At 41.3% G+C, this 15,055-nt stretch overlaps 1 pseudogene; it reads left to right on the forward strand.

Moving 5' to 3' along the window:
• Nucleotides 1-642: 642 nt before the first annotated feature.
• LOC130020473 (ribosome biogenesis protein NSA2 homolog) lies at nucleotides 643-1,752 on the forward strand (annotated as a pseudogene).
• Nucleotides 1,753-15,055: the final 13,303 nt, after the last annotated feature.

A 15,055-nucleotide genomic window follows, 5' to 3' on the forward strand; every position in this document is an offset into this window, starting at 1 on the left:
GCTCTTCATGAAGGTCAGATTCCTCTACGTATCACTGAAGATTTTTTTCCATAGGATTAAATTAGTGAGTACCTAGGAATGCATTTAATTTTCTATAAAGTCAAAGATAAAGGATTTGCTTTAATTCTGTAGAACAAAATTATGTATTTTTAAAACCCAACAATTATGCTTTTTATTTTTGTCTAAGTAGCCAGACCTGCTAATTCCCCATGACCTTCTTCTTGTCTCCAAACTTGTAAGCCCAGAGAATGCAGAGGAACGGTATGATAATCCAGGGCAATGAAGATAGATGGAGCATTAGAGAAACAATCTAGGAGAGAAGATTTACAACTTGACCTTCTGATATACTTAGAACAGCACCATTAGCTGTCCTAATTCCTTTTTTCTAGCAATTAGATTTTTTAGATCTTTTTTTATTCTCAAAGATACTCATTGCTTATATTATCAAATTCTTACCTTAGTTTTTTATATAGTTTATTTTTGTTACCCTGATTTTTAAAAAAATCTTTATTATTTTATATATTCAATTATTTCTTTCTAAAAGATGTTTTGAGTTTTATAAGTTCTTTTGTATTTTGATTTAAAGAAAAGAATAAATGACTATCCAAAACATATAAACTTTAAAAAGAACATTAGTTGCTCATGAGTTTCAAATGCCAAAAGTTCAGTACTTTGGATACTTGGGCAGCTCTACCAGAAAGTCCTGAAGCCATAACAAAGCCACAAACTGAATGTATTGAGTAACACCTTAAGCACTATGGATATTATTTGAATTTCCATGAGAAAAAGAGAAAGAAGATCAAGAGGTTTAAGAGCCTTTAAAAAAAAGCAAAAATGATGATTGGCCTGAAGGCTAAGCTCTATCATAAACAGTGTAGTACTGAAAAAATACAAATGAAAAAGACTGTTAAGATGCATGAAAGGAGAATTCCCAAAGGAAAGAATGATGGAAAGACAGTACAAGAAGCCATACCTGTATATCTGGGTGGAAAGAGGGATAAAGTCCTTTTCCATATGAATAAACAAAAAGAACAACAAATAAATAGCAGGGAATTGGGAAGTTCATCTCCAAGGAGAAACAGAAGTATTAAACATTATTCAGACAGGAAAGAGAAAGAAGAAAGCATGAATGAGGATGGTTACTAAAGTTTACTTTGTTGTTGATGGCTTCACAAGAAACATAAATTTGAAAAATTCATTAGGCCAAAGGGCTGGAGCGATAGCACAGCGGGTAGGGCGTTCGCCTTACACGTGGCCAACATGGCCGACCCGAGTTTGATTCCTCCGCCCCTCTGGAGAGCCCTGCAAGCTACGAGAGTATTCGATATGCCAAACACAGTAACAACAAAGTCTCCAATGGAGACGTTACTGGGCCCGCTCGAGCAAATCGACGGTCAACGGGAGGGCTTTTACCTTTACCTTTACCATTAGGCCAATGGGTTTACATTTCAAAAAAGGCTTTGTAACACATCTTGAACTGAAAGTTACCTTTTGCCTGCCAACACTTGGTGTAAAAAAGATCCTTCATCTTCACTCTATGCTGCCTTGGTGCTCTCACCAAAGGTACAGTCATGAAGGTGAATATGAGCAAGTAGGGCCTTGTCACAGAGGGAGGCAAGGCTATTTGGGAAAAACATGTCCAGGTTACCAACAATTCTGAAAATGCACTCTTACTGGTTTGACAGTAACTTCATACAAATAACTCCTTATAATTATGAAAGACTGCATACCACTGAGGAGAGCCACCATTGACTACCAAAATGCCTAATATGTATGCAGTCATCAAGAAAAATGCATATGATGTTGCACAAAACATTAAAGTAAGTGATCGTGTTTTTTTTTCCAAAGAGCATTAATGGTAAGGTAGTTAAGGTTCTTGCCTTACATGCTGCTGATCCTCGCTTGATTCCCCACACCTCATATAGTCCCTGAAGTCCAGCCAGGAGTGATCCCTAAAAGCAGAATCAGGAGTTAGCCCTGAGTACAGCCTGGTATGGCCCAAGTACAAAAACTAAAATAAAATAAGGGCACTGATAGAATGCTGAAATATATAAAACATATGTTAGTAATATATCAATAATTTGATGCATATTAAGATTTTAACATTGAAAATCAATAAACGCAAGTTAGTACTTTCAGATTTTCTAAATTAATTCTAAACTCCATGTACCATTGTCTTCACTTTTTTAATTTCTAAGTCTACTTTTTAACACTTATTTTATTATCTTTTCCTCAGAATACTTTCAGTGGACTAGCCTTGAAGTTATTATTATCATAAGTCCTTTTTATTTATAGAGGTTAAGGGAACTCTAATTTTACCCACATTTTAATAAATGCTATACTCAATTTTTATGCTTTGAAAGAATGATGTTCCATGAACTCTCGTGGAAAAGCCACACATTCCTACCCAGCTGCTTTTGGGTTCAGCTTCCTAACCAGCCTGCACTGACTGTTGATGTTCTCTGCAATCTTAAGTTTCTTCCTAATAATAGTGGTAGGTAGTTAGTGGGAACTTTAAGAGACTATTGTAAACATTAAAGCACACACTGACCTCTTTGGGGGTCCTCTCTTAATGGAGTTTTCAACATCAAGTCGCACAAGATAGATGTATTTCTGACTCTAAGATTTTCCGTGGATGTGTGCTTGTGGTTGTGTGTGTATGTGTGTGTGTGTGCACGCGCATGTGTGAGTGCACGCATGCGCGTATGGCCATTAATTCAGGAGAATCTTCAGAGGCACTGAAACTGTTTGCCAAGATCTCTAACAAAGCATCAATTGATGTTATAAGCAACCTTGAGTAACAGAAGAATTTACATCACATTTTTCATGGTTCATAAGGAACCTCTTGTGATTTAAACGGGTTCATCAGAGAAAGCACCATTTGGGTAAGATTTAGAAAGAAGTTTCTCTTTGGAATGCTCAGTAATATTTGGTGGGAAGAAGAAGAGGGGGGTGCAATACTTAAAATACTGGTGAATTTCAGCTATTGGGTTCTATCTTATGGGAATCGTTTGTTAGTTTCAGAGGTCACAATTACCAGCAAATTTCTCACTGTTTCAGTTCAGTCTTTTTCCCATAGCGGTCCTTCCTTCTCCACCCTTTTAAGCTGCTTGGCACTGGCACTTCCCGGTTTGCCATCCCAAACTTTCCCTGGCAAGCAAGGACTCCAGGCCACCAGCAGTTCAATTATCCTCCTGGTTGCAGCACAGGTGTCCATGTCCTTCTTTGAGCTCTGGAGCTTCCAAAGAGACAAAAACAAAAAAACCCAAAAACCAAAAAAAAAAAAAAAAAAAAAAAAAAAAAAAAAAACTTTCTCCTTCCTCTGGGCTTCTGCTAGCAAGTGTATCCTTGAAGTTAGCAATCTCAGCTGAGAGTGACCCTCACCCTTTCTCCCAGCGCTATCCCCACCACTCCCACCAGGCCATCAGGATTCGCAGAGCCCTCCCCTGTCCTGCGCTCGGTTCCAGTTATCTGGCCGAGGAGATGCGGGGTCCACCTGGAGGCTGTGCCGCCGCCTCCACCCGCGCGGTGTTCCCCGCGTGAGCGCTGGATTATTCCAGTCTTTGAGCATGGCAGATTTCCACCAGATGACATCATGGGAGCCGAGTGAGTGCGGGCTCCGAGAGCGGGACTGAGAAGGGGAGGGGGAGGCGGGGAGGGGAGAGGGCTGGGAAGCTGAGCCCCAGCCGGGCTGCCTGCCACCCAGCTGCACGGCTGCGAGCTCGCGCGAGCGCTCCGCCCGCAACTGACAAAGGATGGGGAGATGCCAGCGCTCGGGGCTGCTGGCTGCACGCCTGCAGGCGGCCGCCTGAGCGACTTCGCCCTCCGCGGGTGAGTGATGGCCCTGCGCCTTCCGGCCTGGCAGTGAGCCCGCACCCCCGGGCCGGGTGTCCCGGCAGGTGTGTCCCCGAACCCGAGGGAAGCTTGAGCTCTAGAGCACTGCTGGAGCACCAGACCCGGCAGCAGGTGCCTTTGCTGGCGGGTCCAGAGAGGAGGGAATGCTCTGGGAGCCTCCTGCCCTGGCTAGTTACCTTTGTTGCATCCCAGCGCCCGCTCCGCGCGCGCGAGTCCTTTCTGGTGGATGCCCAGTGCGAGGCGCGCTGTTTACACCAGCTCCACACTAGTCACAGAGCCGCACCCCTCGGAAAGCGCGGCATCAGTGACAGCCCCTTGGACAGGCTTGCGAGGTACTGGTGCGGGCTGGAAGGGGACCCGCACCTATGGTCCAGGGTGGTGCTGGGGGGCGGGGGAGGCGCTGTCAACCAGCTGGGCAACCTTTGTCTTGGGTTTACCGCCTCTGCGCTCCAACCTGAGTCAGGTTTTCTCTTAACTGTGGAGTTGGATCTTACTGAGGCTCAAGCAAGCTTGGGCGAGAGATAATTGGTTTTCTGCTCCAGGAGGGACTGAGAACCGGGGACTTAAAATAGGAGAAGGGTGCTGCGCGCAAAGGTGAGTGTGACAGCTATCCCCGTGTAAAGCGAACTTCTTAAACTCCAGAAAGTGACATGACCCACGGAGGCAGAGAGGCACCCAAGTTCTGTTACCCAATGGTATGGGTTGGGGGCAGCTTAGCGAGACTCACTCTCAGTCTTGTTTTCGAAGCTTTGGTTTTAAGGATTATTGTGGCAGGTGAATGGAGTTAGGGAGACTAGCGTCTTCCTGGCAAACCCTTTTTAATTAAGTATTTCAGAAGAGATTCGCTTGCTTAACGTTTCTGAGATGGGTGTGTGGTCTATTGTGCAGCATTGTGGACAGAGAAGAGATTCAAACCTTGCTCTAGCATCTTACTTATTAGAGTTTCATTCTTCCTAAGTGTTAGGAACCCGATACTCCTGCTCCTCCCTTTCTACCCTCCTTTAGTTTCTGCTATCTGGAAAGAGTTCTTTCTACTCTAAGATCCCAGAGAAGTGCCAATATTTATAGGAGTGTTTTGTTTGAATATCTATTTATATCCAAAAGAAACATTTTATGAAAAAAAAAGACGCACGAAAATGTAACTTTGCTAAATTGAAGTTTGCTTTTTTGCGTTATTTGCTTTTATTTACTTTAATTGAAAATATTTAAATTTTAAGGTATTTTATAATTATGATAATTATGAATTTAGTGTCTCATAAATCATTTCTAAATGCTAAGCTGATTTTTGGTGTAAAATCATGCTGCCGGTTCAGTATCTAGCAATGCTAGAGAATAAGAGAGACACAGAAATCGGTTATAAATTCAGAGGAGTGCTTTATTTTAGAAAAACAGAAAAGTTTCTTTTGCTTGTTTAATTTTGTTTTGGGGGTACACACAGTTGTGCTTAGGGCCTTAGTCCTGGCTTTGCACTAGAGGTCACTCCTGGCAGAACTCTGGGACACCATATGTAATACTTGGGATAAAACCGTGGTCAGCTGAATGCTGGCCAATCCCCTTATCCATGTATTATTTCTCTGGCCGCAGAAAACAATTTTTTTTCTATTTTTCTTAAAGATCAACAATCTTAATGTTTTTTTTCTAAAGTAGAAATATGAAAGTAAATTTCTCTGGTCAGGGATTAAGCACTGTTTTTCTGACAAAATTTGAGGTCTTTTCAGAACTCACATGTTGAAAAATTAGAGAAATAAGAAATGTGAAATATGAAAAAGGAAGGAGGTAAGAAAATTCGGTGGTTTAACTAAATGTCAGTGGTAGATCTAAAATGTGTTTAGTGGAGGTCATATTAGTTTGTTTTGGGAATAGTTCATGTTAAGTTTTACAGGCTTGGCCTCTTCTTCCAGGAAGTAGATGATTACATCTTTGATTTTGTTATATTGTTGTATGTTGTTATATGCTGTAATCTTGTTAAAATTATGTTGTATATTACATTGAGAATGCAGTGGTCTGATTAAAGAGAACTTCTCTTTATTTAGGACTTAAAAGGTTATCAGCAAATTTTTCTTTTGCAATTCAGGATAATTTCTCATTCTTTTTCTCTTGAATCTTTATCACAAAGGTATTTATGTGTTTTCTTTTTTACTTTATTACATTAATTTCTTTATAATGATGTTTAAGGAATTGCATTGCAGGCTGTTGAGAACCTGTTGCTTATGTTGGCTGTTCTCTACAAATGCTATAATACCAAATCTCTTTTGAAAATGAATTTTTTGTCTGATGATGTGTTACAAGATGAAGTGGCCAGCATCCCCATCATGCCCCAGCTGCTCTGCAGGGTGGCCTGGGTCGTGGCCCTCATGGCCGGGTGGACGCTGAAGGCGCTGAAGTTCATCCCGCCCCCCATGTTGCTGCTCTGGTTGTGGCCCAGCCCCGCCCCGCCGCCCCTGCTGTTCCCGAACCCGCCCTGGCCACCAGGCGCGCGCACGCCGCGCATGCACTGCGACACGGGGTTCCGGTAGCGCAGGCTGCAGGCGCCCGGGAACTGCGCCGTGACCGTGGACAGCAGCACGGTGCCATCGTCCTCGGACGGGATCTCGACGGGCTCGTCGTTCTCGTCCTCCTCCGTGACCCGGATGTACTCGGACATCTTCGCCCGCTCGGCGTCCGCTAGGTCGCTCGGAACACAGGAGGCGGCGCGCGCAACGACAGCGCCCAGGAACGCTCGCTCTAGGCTCTCACTAACCTTGAACACTTTGATGTATTTATTATTCATGTATTTCTATATTCTTCGTGACGTGACTATTCAAGTATTTTATACATTCTTAAATCGAGCTCTTTGGGTTCACCGATGTCTTCTATTTTGCATAATTTTTAAATTGGATTTAATTGAAATGTCATCTTGTTGTGGGACTAGACATCTATGTGCTTTTGAATACATTAGAAAGGAATTGGTGGGACCAGAGAGATAGACAGCAGGTAAGGCACCCTACTTGCACACGGTCAACTCAGGTTCCATCTCTAGCACCCTATATAGTTCGCTGAGCCCTGTTAGGAGTGATCCCTGAGCCCAGAGCTAGGAGTAACCCCTGAACAGAGCTGGGTGTGGCATCCCACCTCAATTAAAAAAAATTGAAAAGGAAAGCAATTGGCAAGAACTAGGCTTAGAATTTAGAAAAGAAAAACATTCACTGAGGAGTTAAAAATACCCCCCCAAAAAAGAATTAGAACGATATGTTTTGCTGACTGCATTTGGAAGAGATTGATAAGAAAGAAATTGACTTTGATGCCATAGAGAAAAGAGATGAGAGTGACTTCTTAAGTTTCCTTTCTGTCATTTTTTTATAGCCATTTACCCTGATTTACTTTACTGTTTGGACTGATTTTCTTCAATCAACCCAAAGCAGCTGCTTACTTTAGAAAGCAGAATATGTGGGAAAACATTTCAGTTCCATCATGCAATTAGTAATGACAACAAATCCAGCACTTCTGTCAGGTATGATCCAATGCTGAGGTAAGCTAGCATATGAGCACACTAAACAGAAATGATGGCCACTCAATACCTCGGTTGCAAATCACAATACCCAAAAGGAGAGAGAGAACAAAAGGGAAAGCCCTGTCACAGAGGCAGGGTGGAGAGGGGGAGGGGGTGGGAAGGTGGGAGGGGTACTGGGATCATTGGTGGTGGAGAATGGGCACTGGTGGAGGGATGGGTAACCGATCATTGTATGACTGAAATGCAAAAATGAACGTTTATAAGTATGTAACAGTATCTCATGGTGATTCACTAATAATAATAATAATAATAATAATGAAATGGCTTCTTATTCCTGGGTCTCCTGTGCTCATTTCAAGAACAGTATATTTTTCAGGTCTTAAAGTTTGAATAGCGGGATGCCAAGTGACCAAGTGAAAGAATTTCATGAGTGCTCCATGAAATTCTTTATGACATCCCTGCTGAGAATGGTGTCTATTGTTTTCCAAACATGCTGTCTCCTTCACTTTCTTCATTTCATACCATTTTCATCCTCAGTATGAAGAGGATCTTTTGGTAACTTGGAATTATGCTATGGAGTGATCCTAGTCAGCAAGAAAGGTTGAGTTTGCCCCCCCATGCCCCTCCCAGCCCCCCTCACCATCCATTTTATATAGGAGCTCCCTTTTTAAAAAAATTAATTAATTAATTGATTAAGTTTTATTTTTTCATGAATCACCATGAGATGCAGTTACAGACTTACATACTTTCTGCTTACGTTTCAGTCATACAATGAACGAGTACCCATCCTTCCACCTGTGCCCATCCTCCACCACTAATGTTCCCAGTATCCCCAAAAGGTAAAGATTCTTAAGCACTTGAGTCAGCCACTTCAGACTCTCAATTCCAGCTGCACCCCATGGCTCTTGGTTATGTTCTCAGGTATTGCTTGTTCCAAAGGAAAGTGGCATATATTGTGCCCACATCTCCACAAATCTTCCTCTGCCTTAAATTTGTGGAGAGCATGATCTCTATAAAACTTGCAGGACTGGGCTGGAGCGAGAGCTTTTACCTTGCACCCAGAGGATTTGGGTTTGATTCTTGGCACACCATAAGGTTCCCTGAGTAAAGCCACTGATCCCTGAGTGCAGAGTCAGGAGCAAACTCTGAGCAATGCCAGATGTGGCCCCCTCAACAAAACACCACCATCACTACCAACAACAAACCCCCCCGACAAAACTCGAGGAATTGGAAGGAATGTCCAAACAGAATGAAAGGCAAAGGAATCTGATTAGTTTTGTGACTGAACTATAAACAACCTGGAAGATGTAGGCAATTGGAAAGTTGGCTTTTAAATTATCCAACTTTTTTTAGGATGAGAAAAGGACTGATCCTAAGTTAATTTAGGAAAGAATTCCTTACTAGTGAGCTTTGAAAATTGAAAATAAAACCAAAAATGAACCATAGGCACTTTGAATTTTCATTTCAGATCCCCCAGTTTATTACTGAGAGTTCTCAGCTGATCTTTCTTTTTCTTAACAATGTTTTATTTTATGCATCTATTTTTTAAATTTAATTTTACTTTTGTACAGTTGTTCACAATAATTTGATACATGTAATATTCCAACACCAATCCCACCACCATTACACCTACCCACCACCATATTTTGAATGTTTCCACACAGACCCCCAAACCCTGCCCCCAAACCAGGACTAAATAATTTATTTTGTATTGCTTATGAATAATCCTCAGGTGATCTTCTAATTTAAGGTTTTGTTTTGTTGGCAGTGCTTAGGGTTTAGTCTCGGCTTTACTCTCAGGGATTACTCCTGAGGTGGGGACCATATGGGATGCCCAGGATCAAACTCAGGTCGGCCTGGTGAAAGGCAAATGCCTTGCCCGTGGTACTATCGCTCCAGCCATGAACTTTTATTTAACTGTCTTAGAACAACTTCCTGTTTCTCTGTCCCTTCTGGTCATTGTCCAAGAAGGTCTTCTTATTTCTTTTTTTCTTAATTCAAAATATTATTTTTGCCATTGAATTAATTCATTTTGCCTTTGTGCTGTGGTTTACGGATTTGTTCATGATGGTCTGGCAGAGGCATTCAATATTCCAACACCAACCCACCACCATTATATATTCCCTCCACCATTGTTTCCAATCTTTCCAACCACCCCTTAAGCCTGCCCCTATAGCAGGCCCTCAATCATTCATTTGATATTTCTTTCTATCAATGATTTGCTAAGAGAATGATTAAAAAATATTTCTTTAGGAGAATGTTAGTGAGGAGTGTTGTGTCTCACTTTAAAGTCATTAAGGTTTTGTCAACTCTTTGTGATTTATTTGTGAATCTGAAATAGGCCCACTTTCGGAATGCCGTCTTTTTCACGAAGAATGACAGCTTTGTAATTATTACTCTTGCTCTCCACTATTTACAGTTCCTCATCTCCAAACTCCCCAAACTCTTTGTTTCCCCTTCCTCAGAACTCTTCTTATTTTAAAGAGTTGCTCTTTTCCTGATTGCATCTAAGTTCTTGATTCCACTTTAATATAGACTCTGCCTTCTCTCCACAGGCCCTTTCCCTCCCACATGTCAAACCTGAGTAAAAAAAAATTATTGTGGGCACCATGGTTTACAATCCTTACCAGATCTGATTTATGTTGTGGACCAACTGTTTGTGGAGGGATTTGGAATGAAGCCTATGAAAACAGAGCTCTGGCTACTTGCATAGTTTTCCCACTAGATGGCAGCAGTGTATGGGCTGTAAATGCAAGTTCCTAACCCTTGAAACGGAGTATCAAAAGAGAACACAGAATCCTAGTCAGTGAACACCCCATTCCTTCAACGGCACCCAGAAAGCAGTATAGGGGTGTGAGCACATTTCTTTCTGTAAGGAGACTAATGAAAGACTGGTTATGAGGGTTAGTATGAATGCAAACTGGGTATTGTAGATTTAACAAGAGCCAATAAAAGTGTTGATGACTCCGTCTCAGATTCCTCCACTCCATTAAGTAAGACAATCTTCCTGACATGGAGCTTATTGTCCTATAAAAGTTACAGCATCAGTGGTCTGCTACAACCAGATATAACAGGACGATAGGATTTGTGCACTTCATAGTCTCTTGTAACTTATTTGGCTACAAGATGTAGCCAAATGTTTGTATAGTAATACACAGTATTCTATTGTCTTGATAATAACTTTTGAAATCACTTAGGGTGATTCCTCAATCTCTGCACTTATTTTTCAAAGTTGTTTTGATTACCCTAGGTCCCCTGACTGTTAGAGTGAATTTTAGAATCAGTCTCACAATTTTTGTAGATCAAATCTTATTAGAATTGAGATAGCTTTTGATAGTCATTTTAATGATGTCTTAATAACAACATCTTAATAATGAAAGAGGAAACCTCAGATTCCCCTTGCCAGATCTTCATTTTAGCTGTCCTCACTCTACATTTTAAATATCCCCACAAATTCCTGGACTCCTTTTGAGAGTGAGAAGTTTATAATTTTCCAAGACCATAAATTCTGACCCAGACCTTGGAAAGACAAGAAAAGAAACAATACCTGGGCATATGGTAAAATATATAAACTAAACTGTCTGAACTAAAGAGACAGTCCCCACCAGCCTAAGTCTGAATAAAAGATGTTAATTTATCTTAACACCACAAATGAGCCCTAAATTAGCAAGACCTCTGTGTGAAACAGGAAAGTGCTGAGATTTTGTTTGATAAGAAACAGGAAAACTTGGGAAATGTACACTGGTGGAGGGATGGGTGATGGAACATTGTCTGAATGAAGCCTGATCAGCGTTTGCAACTGTGTATCTCAGGGTGATTCAACAACAACAAAACAATAAAGAAAGGAAAACAAAAAAGAAATGCAAAAATCCAGTTTTCCTATGAAAACACCACAAACTGAGCCACACTTGAAAGTCCTGTACTACATTTTTTCTTGCCTGAGGAGTCTCTCTTCTGTTTTCCTTCCCCCCACACCCCATTCCCTCATTTCTAACCCTGAATCTGAGCACCTTTATTATTCATCTTTATTTAAGAACCTACCTGGGCGGGGGGGAGGGGGGGTGGGGGAATGGGGGGTGGGAGGGATACTGGGACCCGTGATGCTGGAAAATGGGCACGGGTGGAGGGATGGGTATTTGATCATTGTATAATTGAAACCCAAGCACAAAAAGTTGTAAGTCTACAACTGTATCTCATGGTGATTACTAATAAAAATAAAAATAAAAAAAACAACCCACAAAAATATTGCAGGAGGAAAAAAAAAAGAACCTACCTGGGAACTTTGGATGAACAAAGAGACCACCCACATTTTCTGTTCCGTAAACGTGGTATTTTCTTGTCTTTATAAAATTTTTCCAAGAAAGTAGCTTTCTGTTTTATTTTTGTATTTTGTGCCACACCTGGCAGTGCTCGGGGATCACTTTACTCCTGGCTCTGTGCTCAGGGATCACTTCGGTGGGGATCTGGGGACCTTATTAGGTGCTAGCGATGAAACCTGGGTTGATCACATGCAGTGAAAATATCTCAGTCTTGGCACTATCTCTTCAGCCCAGGCGTTTTATTACTTTTTTGTGGTGCTGGAATTCATGCCCACTCCTCTTGCATAAAAAGCATGAACTTTTTGATAGAGCTACATCCTTGCTCCTATATAAATATATATATGTATATATATATTTATCACTTTATAATATAAACTTTTTTAGAGGTATAGAAAAGTTGTGAAACTAGGTATGTGATAGGTTTGCCAGGTATCTCACACCCAGTCTCTCTTAACACCAACACCTTATGTATGCAAATATTTAGCAGTATCCACATCATAATTTAGAAAATATTTGCAATGTTTTGCAATACAAAATTTAAGTGTTTTGTCATATGGACTCATTAAATGAGCCAAGAGAGACTGGCAACTAAAATCCCATATACTTCTCCTACATCCTCATCTTGTTTTTTTCCCCAGTACCCTCTTTCTGACCTAGGATTCAATTCAGGATATTTATGTTAGTTTAGTCATTTAGGTCTCCTTAGACATTACTGGGCTGAGGTCCTGAGCAGGATTCTCTTTGAAATCCCTCCCCCTTTTGCCTGTTCTTTTTGGAAGGAACCACTACTCAGTCTCACTGGTAGGGAGATTCAGCACTTCTCAGCCTCAGCTGCTGGGTGGGGGCCACCAGGGCCAAGACCAGAGATGCTTAGGGGGTCTTGAAGCAGCAGAGATCTAGCAGCAGCCAGACTCGCATCTGGCCTGGAGTCATTTCCTTGGCCCCGCCCAAGCATTGTATTTTTATTTAGCTAATCAGACCATCTCTAAATAAAAACAAGTTAGCGCTTTCTTCCAGTCTGCACACCTTTATTTCTTTTCCTGTCACCTAGACTCAAGTCATTGGTACAATGTGGAGTGAAAGCAGAGAGAAGCATCCTAACCAAGTTCTTGATCTTGTCAGGGAAAGATGCAGTTTTTCATCTGTCAGTATAATGTTAGTAGTTCTATAGCCACTCTACATAAGGTTGAGGAAGTTGCTTGTTTGCTGAGAGATATTTTTTGTTCTTTTAAAAAATCAGATAATAGGCTGGACAGATAGTGTAGCAGATAGGGTGCTTGTCTTTCATGAGCTGAGTTAGGTTTGATCCTGGCACTCCATATGGCTCACTAACATATGCCCCCCCCCTCCACCCCCCACCCCAAGGAGAAATCCTGAGTGCAGAGTCCGAAGTACCATTGGGAATGACCCCAGAACAAACTAACAAAAATCAGATAGTACAGTGGGCTGGAGCAATAGCACAGCGGTAAGGTGTTTGCCTTGCACGTGGCCGACCCGAGTTTGATTCCTCTGCCCCTCTCGGAGAGGCTGGCAAGCTACCGAGAGTATCTTGCCCGCTCGGCTGAACCTGGCAAGCTACCCTTGACATATTCGATATGCCAAGCACAGTAACAACATGGAGATGTTATCGGTGCCTGTAGAGCAAATCGCTGAACAATGGGAGGACAGTGCTACAGTGCTATAGTGGGTAGGGCCCTTCCTTGTACCTGGGTTGACCTGGGTTTAATCTCTGGTACCCCACATGGTCCTCCAGCATTGCCAGGAGCAATCCCTGAGTGCAGAACCAGAAGTAAGCCCTGAGCACCACTGGGTGGGGCTCCAAACCAACAAAACCAACCAACAAAACAAAAATCAAAGAGCCGAGTGGGTACTTGCCTTACCTGAGACTGATCTGGGTTAGATTCCTGACACCCCAAATGGTCGTCTGAACCTGGGTAGGGGTGATTCCTGAGGGCAGAGACAGGAGTAAGCGCAGAGCATCACTGGTGTGAACTCCCCTGAAAGCAAAACAAACAATAAGTAATCAAGAATATATTTTGGGTTTTGCAAAATTTTCTTTCTTTGAGATGCAGAGACAGGAGTAAGCCCAGAGCATCACTGGTGTGAACCCACCTGAAAGCAAAACAAAACAATAAGTAATCAGGAATATATTTTGGATTTTGCAAAATTTTCTTTCTTTGAGATGGTCATATGGTTTCTTTAAAAACATTTTAATATGAAGAATTACATAGGTTGATTCTCAATGTCAAAGAAGTATTTTTTCTGATATAATTCTTTAATCATAATTAATGTGGGAAAACACTTTCAAAATCTTATTTGAGAAAGTTATCTTTAAAAATATCTAGTTAAAAAATATTTGGGAGTCACACCTGGCAGTACCCAGAGGATACTCCTGTGTCAGTGCTCTGGGATTGCTCTTGGCGGTGTTTGGGGGGGATGAGGAAATGCTAAAGCATTGAACCCGGGTCTTCTTGTAAATGCCCTCCAGCTGGTTGAGCTATTTCTCTTGCTCCAAAAGGAATCTCTTAAAAATAAAAAAGAACATGCACCAAATTTTAACAAATCTATTGAGATGATGGTTTGATTCTTTTATATTTTTTGAAGTGACAATCAAATATATTTTTAGAGATCATTTTTAACACCTTAGACTTTTGTTATAAATTTATTTAAAAATTTTGGATCAGTATAATTGAGGTAGGTCTAATTATTTCTACTATAAACTAATTTGGTCATTTTGGCTTTAGGGTTATTTTCTTAAATTAGTTAGGATTGCTTGCATTATTTCTGTGCAGCAGAAGAGTTTACATAGCATTACTTGTTTCTCTTGTTTGAAGGTTGTAAAGAGTTGTCCATAAAGCTGTCTGAGCCGAGTCATAGATAGTTTATAAATGTGTGCAATTAAAAGAATGCAATTTGTTTTATGTATAAAGACTAGAGGAAAGTTAAATAGTTGACTTTTTCAAGAGACCTCCTTAAATAATAAAGTCAGTTAATACCTATTATAAAAAAGCACGAGACTTTCTATGTTATCTGACTGAGGTTTTCCCTTATCAGGGATTAAACAGTATTTATTAGCTCTATTTATTATTATTCTTTTATTGAATCATTATGAGATACAGTTACAGGCTTTCTTGATTACATTTCAGTCATACAATGATCAGGCACCCATCCCTCTACCAGTGCACATTTCCACCACCAATGTCCCCAGTATCCCTCCCGCCTCCCCCACCCCATCCCACCCCCTTCCTGTTGCAAGTACATTCCTTCTTTCTCTTTACTTTTGGTCAATACAGATACCAAGAGGCCATCATGTTTGGTCTTTAGTCTACTTTCAGCACGCATCTCCCATCCCAAGCATTCCCTCCAACCATCATTTACTTAGTGGTCCCTT

This window comes from Sorex fumeus, unplaced genomic scaffold (assembly GCF_029834395.1).
Source record: "Sorex fumeus unplaced genomic scaffold, SorFum_2.1 ptg000012l, whole genome shotgun sequence".
NCBI classification, from domain to species: Eukaryota; Metazoa; Chordata; class Mammalia; order Eulipotyphla; family Soricidae; genus Sorex; species Sorex fumeus.